The sequence below is a fragment of the Nematolebias whitei genome, chromosome 7 (assembly GCF_014905685.2).
Source record: "Nematolebias whitei isolate Nwh7 chromosome 7, NemWhi1, whole genome shotgun sequence".
NCBI lineage: Eukaryota > Metazoa > Chordata > Actinopteri > Cyprinodontiformes > Rivulidae > Nematolebias > Nematolebias whitei.
In genome coordinates this window covers 22,933,129-22,942,364 of record NC_056504.1, presented here as the reverse complement: position 1 = coordinate 22,942,364, position 9,236 = coordinate 22,933,129, and positions in this window count along the sequence as shown.

Here is a 9,236-nt window from a genome sequence, read left to right as displayed (position 1 = left end):
CACTCCTTAGTGACTTAACCACTTATGAACCTCTGAAAAGAGATCCAGGAAGTGGTTACAAGAAGAAGTTAATAGATTGCCTGAAAAATTTGGAGCAGGACAAGGCTATTGACCGTATTCTGTACCACAGACTGTACCCAGGGGAGGCCACACCTAGTCTGTATGTTTTACCAAAAATCCACAAACAAGGTGTACCTTTAAGACCTATTGTTAGCATGATTAACTCTGTCACTTACAATGTTTCCAAATATCTGGCGTCTGTACTCATCCCTTTAGATGGCAGCTCAGAACACCACATACAGAACACCATGGACTTTGTGGACAAGGTGAGGGATGTCATCATGGAGACTGATGAAACAATGGTCTCTTTTGATGTCACATCACTCTTTACGTGCATTCCTGTTGATGATGCAGTAGAGGTGGTCAGTTTAAGATTAAAATCAGACACCACTCTGAGCAGCAGGACCACGCTTTCCACAGAACAACTGTGTCAAATCTTGAAACTGTGCCTGCAGTCAACCTACTTCACATATGGGGAGCAATATTATAGGCAGAAAATGGGTGTGCTATGGGGTCTCCAGTTTCTCCTATTGTTGCCAACCTGTACATTGAGGAGGTAGAAAAGAGAGCCTTGACGTCCTTTTCAGGGACACCACCAAGTCATTGGTTCAGGTATGTTGACGACACCTGGGTTAAAATTAAATCTCAGGAAGTCCAACATTTTACTGACCACATCAACTCTGTGGATAAATACATCAAGTTCACACGAGAAGATGTAAAAAATGGCAAGTTGGCTTTCTTGGACTGTGAGGTCTCAGTCTCGGATAGAGGACATTTGCAAACCAAGGTGTACCGCAAACCCACCCACACAGACCAGTATTTGCAGTTTGACTCCCATCACCCTTTGGAGCACAAGTTAGGAGTCATCAGGACTCTGTATCAAAGAGCAGACAGCATCCCCACTAACTCGGGAGCCAGGCAGAAGGAGAAATCCTACACAAAACAGGCTCTAGAGCAATGTGGATATCCTAACTGGGCCTTCCTGAAAGCAGAGAAGAAACCCAAACAGGACTCCAGTCAGCCTTCAGGTGAAAAGGAGGAACCCAGACCCAGACCAGTGGTCATTCCGTATGTTGAGGGAGTATCAGAGAAACTGAGATGTTTATTTTCTAAACATAACGTCCCAGTGGCTTTTAAACCCCAAAATACATTACGGCAAAGACTGGTTCATCCCAAAGATCCAGTCCCCCGGCACAAACAGAATAATATTGTGTATGCTGTTCAGTGTCAGGAAGGCTGTGATCAGTCTTACATCGGGGAAACTAAACAGCCACTGGCCAAAAGGATGGCCCAGCACAGAAGATCAACATCATCAGGCCAGGATTCTGCGGTCTACACTCATCTCCAGGCCAGCGGTCACTCTTTCAAGGATGAAGATGTTCACATCCTGGACAGAGAGGAACGATGGTTTGAGAGAGGAGTAAAGGAGGCCATCTTTGTGAAAAGAAATTGTCCATCATTAAACAGGGGTGGAGGCCTCCGGGTTCAACTGTCCCCCTCTTACAATGCTGTGATTGCTAGTATCACTCAGCCCTCTGTGAATAGTAAACAGCCATCAGTGTGCTAATGATCCATTGTTAGGCTGATGGTCCTTCTTGAGCATGTGATCAGCTGGTTTTGGTTGTCAGCAGAAAACTGGTTGATCCACTCTGAGAAGGTGCTATTTAAGAGACTGAGCTGAAAACAGCACCTCAGACTGAGGAAGTCTCTTGGATGAGAGACGAAACGTTTCTAGATTTTTTTGCTTTGTTTTGTTTTTAGTTTTTTTTGAATGTCCAGAGGACCAGATTGAACTTTTTTGAACTTTTCTTTAGGTTTACGTGATGAAATTATTTACAGATTACCAAAGGAGTTATAGAAGAATAATTCTAATAACTCGAGCATTTTGCTGGTAGCTGCAGCTCAGACAGGAGACACAGCTTCACAGACATGAACAGGCCTCAGTCTTTGAGTTTGCACAACAAACACCAGAGAATCATTCACCAATTACTGAGAGACTGTCCTCAATTGAACACCCTTCATCTAAATAATGTCATCAAAGTGCACATTGTCATGGCAGCCCATGCAGGGGCACAGCTTTCAGATGTGAGCATCTGAGGCCAACAAAAGCTTCACACCAACCCAGTCACTATTGATGAAGAGCACCACTTCCAGAGGCTGAATAGTCCCACAGAAAAAGAGGAAATGATGGTATTCTTTTCTCAAGCTCTCTGATGTTGGTGGTGTGAAAAGGCTGCACACTTTAATGACATCATTCTGACCCAGTTCAGCTGTGCACAGTACTCCCACATCATCTCTTCATCATCACTGCTGAAAGACAAGTGTTTTTGTCTGTGTTTGTGTACATGCTGGACTGAGATGGTTTGGACATGTCCAGAGGAGGGACAGTGGTTTGGACATGTCCAGAGGGACAGTGAGTATATTGGTAGAATGATGTTAGAAATGCAGCTGACAGGAAAAAGACAAAGAGTAGATATATTATGCAGTTAGAGAGGACATGGTAGTTGGAGTGAGGACAGAGTATGCAAAGGACAGAGATGGAGGAGGATGACTCACTGTGGAGACCCCTGAAGAGGGAAAAGCTGAAAGAAGAAGGTGAAGAAGTCAGGATGCATGCTTGTTTGTTTGTCATGTTAGAAAAATATCTCTTGAATCACTGGATGGATTTTAAGTCCACTGATCAAGTCAAACGTGAGCTTGAAAAGAACGCTGGCTGATGAAAGCCTCAGTTTATGTCAATCCTCGCCGCCTGTTGCTGAGACGATTTTTCTCCTGACATATTCCAGCTTTTTCCGGGTCTACAAACTCTCTGTCCATCTCTCCATGCTAATGAGAAGCTGTGCAGGAAAAAAAACAACCGCAGTGAACGTCTCGTCTTCAACTCACTTAAAAAAAATGTAACTGATGTTGAGCTACGACTCAACATCTACGACTACGACGATGTGACAGTATCTGAGTCGTTCTTCAGAGCTAACAGAGAGAGTTTATACTGTGTGATGATCATACAGTGTTTTTACTCATTTAACCCAATAGGTGTTTTAGAATAAAGGTCATATTTGTTTAAAACGTTGGCAATAGGAAGGACAGGCCATGTACATTCCTTCAAGGAAGGATAGGTCTTTATTTTAATATGCATTTCTGTGTGTTGTGGGGGAGGGTGTCTGCAGGTCTATGAAATGTGCAAGATATAGAATATAATAAGTAACTTTGTGTTGAATTTTCCTGGTCATGTGCATGCTTGAGTTGTCTCAAGGTTCTTGTTTCTTCCTAACACAGGTTAAGCAGCAACTTGAACTAGACTTTGGTGTGGGTGTTGACCCTGCAATGACCCAGTGACCTGTCTAGGGTGAACCCTGCTTCATGCTCACTGGCTGCTGAAGAAGGCCTCAAGCTTTCTGTAACCATCAACACAAAGAAGGATGAAGAGACTGCATTAATGTTCATTGTACAAAATGTTTTGTTTTTTTTTGGAGTGCTGCTACACTGACTGTGCAGCAGAACCAGGACCGGTCTACACACCCTCCCAACTCGATGACAGCCTGACACATGAGGCACTTCGAGCTTCAAGCTAAGGCTAAAACAGTGAATGTCTTCTGGACACATCAATGTGATTTCTGAATGGAAAGAACAGCAACGAGGTTGATGCTAACCCTCCCAGTGTAACTTTGTGCCGCCAAGTGGTAACAGAACATTCCTGGTCGGCATGTAAAAAAGTAAGGCAGCACGGAGGTGGAGCCGTCGAATCTTAGTGAGGTTGGTGGATCAAATCCATACAGGGAACCTTCCTGGGTGGTTTACATGTTCTCTCTGTGCATGTGTGGGTTTATTCTGGTTTCCTCCCACAGACCAAAAACTTAACATATTAGACTGATTGGCAACTCTAAATTGTCCCTGAGTGAGAGTGTGGTTATTTGTCTCCATGTGTCCCTGTGATGGACATGCAGGATGTCCCCTGCCTCAAGAGCTTATACAGTGACTGCTGGGCATGGACACCAGCGACTTCCTACGCCCCAGATAGGAAGATGATGATGATACATCATCTTTACCCAATCATCATCATGACTGATGGATGAAAAGGTTTGATGGTTTTAAGGCTCAGGACCATGAAGTGATGACATATGGTTCTGTATGTGTGAAGCAGCACAGGATTACTTTAGAGGAAGATCTGATGATGTACACCAAACTTTTAGTTGGTTAACCACAAAGAGAATGACCAAACAAATGTATTCATCACAGTATGGAAATGTTTTGACATCAGTTCTCTTGGTCGACACAGCCGAGACCTGCTTCACTACAGTGAGAAGGGGTTCTCTGCAGACCAAAAGTGGGCGTTTCTGGCAAATAGGCGTTTGTGGGTGGCCGAACACTAATTGGCTAACCGTATTTAATAGGCGTTTGTGGGTGACGAACACTGATTGGCTATGGGTAACCCTCAAAGTCCCGAGGATTATTGATGAAGTAACGTGTCTTTGCGATGTTTGACAAAGAAATATGATTTATTGTACTTATAAAGCATGTTATGTTTTCACTTATGCATATTATTGAAGTACGTTTATTGTAGGTCACGATAGTTTCGACCTTTCTCTCATTGTTGTCGTGATTTAGAAGTTTAGCTCATGCAAAAACATGGTGGGGAATTCCCATGCAAGTAACACACTGAGGTAAAGTGAGCCTCCATTTGGCTCCGGCAGCCCTCACTGGCGTGCACGTTTACGACAATTGTGTGTTGCTTTTCAAAATAAAAGCTGAAAATAAAAGTTTTTAATACTTGAAAAATAAATATTTAAAAGCTGTGTATAACTGAAAAATATGAAAAACAAATAAATAAAAGTTGTTATTAGCTGAAAAATAAATAAATAAAAGCTGTTAAGTATATCTATGTCTTTCTGCCATGTCAGGAACCACTCTCACTTCAGGTTGACTCTAGAAGACCCCAAGATGTTGCCCAAAAACTTTGACCAACATCTGATGTTGACTTTCAAAATAAATCATCTCCAAAGTTTAACATAGTTCATAGTAATAGTCAACCAAAAGTTGCTGACCTTGTTGCAACATGAGTTAACACAAACATGAGTGTAATTTGTCAATGATTCAATAATGAGTAATAACTTATTCAATAATAAGTCTGTAATTTGTCAATAATAGTCAATAATTCATTCAAGAATAGATTATGGGTGTTTGGTATGGCTCAGTGGCTAAAATGGGTTGGATGTTAGAGAAATTACTTAATTTTCAATTACCTGAATGCACAAATTCCTTCATTTATAGTTAAACTTTAGGAAATCAACTTTTTTTTTTTCCTTGTGAAAAAAAAAATCAAAATTAACTTTTGCTATTCATTTTGAATAGATTGGGGAAGGAAAACAGCCCAGGCCATGTAGAACTGCTATTTTGTAAAAATGTTGTGCTTGGTGATCTAATCATATTTTTGTTACAACTTCAGGTGTTGTGAACTGGAGGAAATATTCTGAAGAATTTCAGGCTGAGCACAGAAAGCCTTATGTAATTTCTGTCTGCTTAAGCTGTGGAGAAGAATTTAAAGATTGTGATGCAGGTTTCTGAGGCAGTGGCAAAAGAGGATAGCTGAGGTCCTTCTACAGAGAAACCATTACTCCTGAGTACTGCACCCACTTTTGTGCAATGGATGCAGGGTTGTAGTCTAGCTTTTGTACTGTGATGCCCACACATTACAATAAGTAACTACTAGCAACACCCTAACTGTACTATGTTTTGTGTTTCCAATAGATGCTACGATGACTTCTAAAAATGGATGTCCCAATAAACACAATAAAAAAATTCAATGATACATCAAATGTTGCCTGAGTTTGTTTTAAGGTAATAACAAATGTGAAATCTGGAAAACAAAGATAAATCCTAAATCTGTCTTGTGTGCTTTGATGTGTACATAAGTTTATTGGAGGTCCTGAAACAACTTTTCTGAGAACACTAAGATTTTTATTTTACCTTTGGCCAAGATGTCAGTTTGAAATAGGCTGCTTACTGCAAAACCAAGAGTTTTTTTTAAGACAGACAGTCTTCATTTGTATCGTTTTGTCGACTAAGCTAAATGTAATTTCTAAAATATGGATAAATCTGATATCATGCAGCATAAGCAACTGGGTATAGATGTGAGAGCCTGGTTATGTACTGCCTCCTAAATGTGCTTGTTTTCTACTTTTATGTTTGTTTTTTTGCTGCTCCTTTCTCTAATGTGGGCAAATCTGAAACATTGTCACATTAACAAATGAGATAAAACGTTGGTTACGTACTGTAACCCCAGATTCTATGAGTATAAGCGTAGCCCTTTAAGGCTGTCGCTGATGGGTTTATCCCGTTATGCGCAGCATAAGCACTGAAAAAATTTAGTCCACGCCCACCTGCTGTGTGGGCCCCACCCGGTCCATATAAATTACGTTAAGAGCGGGAAATCGGCTCCCAAAATAGCTTTTTCTTCAGCCATTTAGGAGCCAGTGAGGCCCGACGCTTAAAGGGCTACTCTTATACTCATAGAATCTGGGGTTACAGTACGTAACCAACATTCTATGTCGTATAAGCTTTGCCCTTTAAGGCTGTCGCTGATGGGTTAAGGGCGAAGCGGATGTGGTCCTCGCCTCACTGGGTCCATTCGAACACAGTATGACGCGGAAGCTTGCCCAAAAAAAACGTATTTTCACTCAGCTCCCCGTGTGCATAACTACGCGTTGCGTAATTATGTGCCATGCACAGACGCATGTTGTGTAACTATGCGTACTGACAAAAACATGAACTCCCCGGAAAATTTTCAACGGGGAAAGGATGTTGAAAAGAAGAGGGGGGGAGGGGGGGCATGAACCAACTGTTTCATGGCTGAGTAGTATAAACAGATCAAACAATGAACTGATTATTGATCAAATGAACTGATTGGAAACAATAGTCATGAACTGATTAATGACAATAGAACCAAAATCACAGACACAACTTGTGACTGATAACAACATCTCACACTGTAATGCATGCAGACAGAAGTGAGCTTAAACTGAGTTCCATGAAAAACAACAATATTCATTCTGTTAGAGCACTAAGGACAGAATGTGTCATGGAATGAGCCGTCACATCACGTAAATAAAAGTGAATGAATGAGCAGGGTGTTGACCACGCAGCCACAGTGCAAATGTCCTGCATTGACATACCATTATGCAGAGCAGTCGAAGATGCGATAACCCTGGTCGAGTGTGCTTGAGGTTGACAGGAGGCTCTAAATCTGATGCTTGTAGGCTTCAGAAATGGCCTCACACAGCCAGTGTGACAAACGCTGGGTGGATAACGGGCGACCTGCAGATGCATCTCTATAATGCACAAACAGGTGTTGAGTTTGACGTATTACAGCTGTGCGTGCTATGTAACACGTCAACGCCCGCACCAGACAGAGAAGATGGAAAGATGCTTCTTCTTCTGATCTGTGGGGGGTGGGGAGGGAGAAAACCCCTCCAACGATATCGCTCTTGATTTAAAAGAGCTCGTGATGATTTTAGGCATAAAAGCTGGGTTTGGTCTTAAATCAGCTGAATTACCGTCAGCCTGAATTCTGAGACATGACGGAGCGACATAGAAGGCAGATAAATCACTCACCCTCTTAACGGATGTTAAAGCCAGCAGCAGGGCTGTTTTAAGAGACAATAATTAAGTGAAACCTGATCCAGAGGCTCAAATGGAGCTTGATCAGGGCTCGCAGGACCAGCGTTAAATCCCACTGTGGAGCAAGTGAATGTGAAGCAGGCCTGCGTCTCTGAACACCTTTTAGAAACCGCTCCATCAGCGGGTGATTAAAAGCCGTTCTGTCTCCGAACCTTTCATGGCAGGAAGAGATGGCTGCAGCGTACGTTTTAATCGTGCTGAATGCCAACTACCTACCCATCAGCTGTTGTAGAAAAGACAACACGCCGCCTAATGGGCATGAGGTGGCCTCTACACCTTTCTCTGTACACCAGCGCTGAAAGGCCGTCCACTTTGATGTGTACAGAGCTGTGGTAAATGCAGCACATGAATCTTGGATTGTGCACACTACCTCCTGCGGGAGACCCATCCTCTCTAAGCGGGACCGCTCAGCGGCCAGACCCACAGGTGCTGACCTATTTCTGAGTAATTCCTGATCGCTCCTCCTGCTTGAAGGAGAGTGACCTCCCTCTACGGCAGTTTCCACGGATGACCAAACAACAGACGTTACAGAACTGGGAACCATGGTGCGTTCACGCGCTCGGGAGCCACCAGAAGAGCTGTCAATCCCTCCTCCTGAACTCGGTTCAGGAACCGTAAAATCAGAGGAAGTGGGGGAAACGCGTACAGAAGCGTTTTGGGCCATAGGCTGTGAACAAATGCATCCACCCCCAGCGGTGGATCGTCTCGCGGGCTCAGGGGAAAACCATAATTGACACTGAGCGTTCTCTCTTGTCGCAAACAGGTCCACAGCTGCTTTGCCAAACTTCTGCCACGTCTGAACCGTCAGGTCTGGACGGAGAGTCCAGTCCCCGTGACGTGGGCCGCCCCTAGACATCACATCTGCCCCTCTGTTCAGAACACCGGGTATGTAAACTGCTCTGATGGAGAGCAGGTTTTGGTGAGCCGAACACAGTAGCTTTGCGCAATGTGTAACATCTGGGCTGAACGCACACCCCCTTGATGGTTATGTACGCAGCAGTCATCATGTTGTCTGTGTGAATCAGCACATGTTGATTCTGTAGCACGGGACCAAAGTGTTGAATCACATTCAGCACTGTGCAACACTCCAAAGACATTTATGTGGGCTGATGTGTGGTGGGGCCACAGCACCCCTACTGCTTGAGATAGGTATGTCCCCCCCCCCCAGCCTGACAGCGAAGCGTCCGTGAAGACTGACACGTGTGACGCGGGTCTGCTGACGGAAACTCCCCCTGACAGAACCAGGGTGTTTCCCCAGTGTCGGAGGTCTGCTCTCACGGAGGGAGGGGCAGTGATCATCCGTCTCTTTTGTTTTACTGGATCTACACGCAGACGCGCCAACCACCTGTGGAGGCGTCTCATGTGTAACAAACCCAGCGGAACCGCTGTGTGAGCTGATGACATCATTCCTAACAGCTTCAAGACAGAAATAGCTGTTACCACTTTGCCAGGTCTTACGTGGCGGAGTTGACTTTTAAAAGTGTCGAACCTCGTTTGTGATG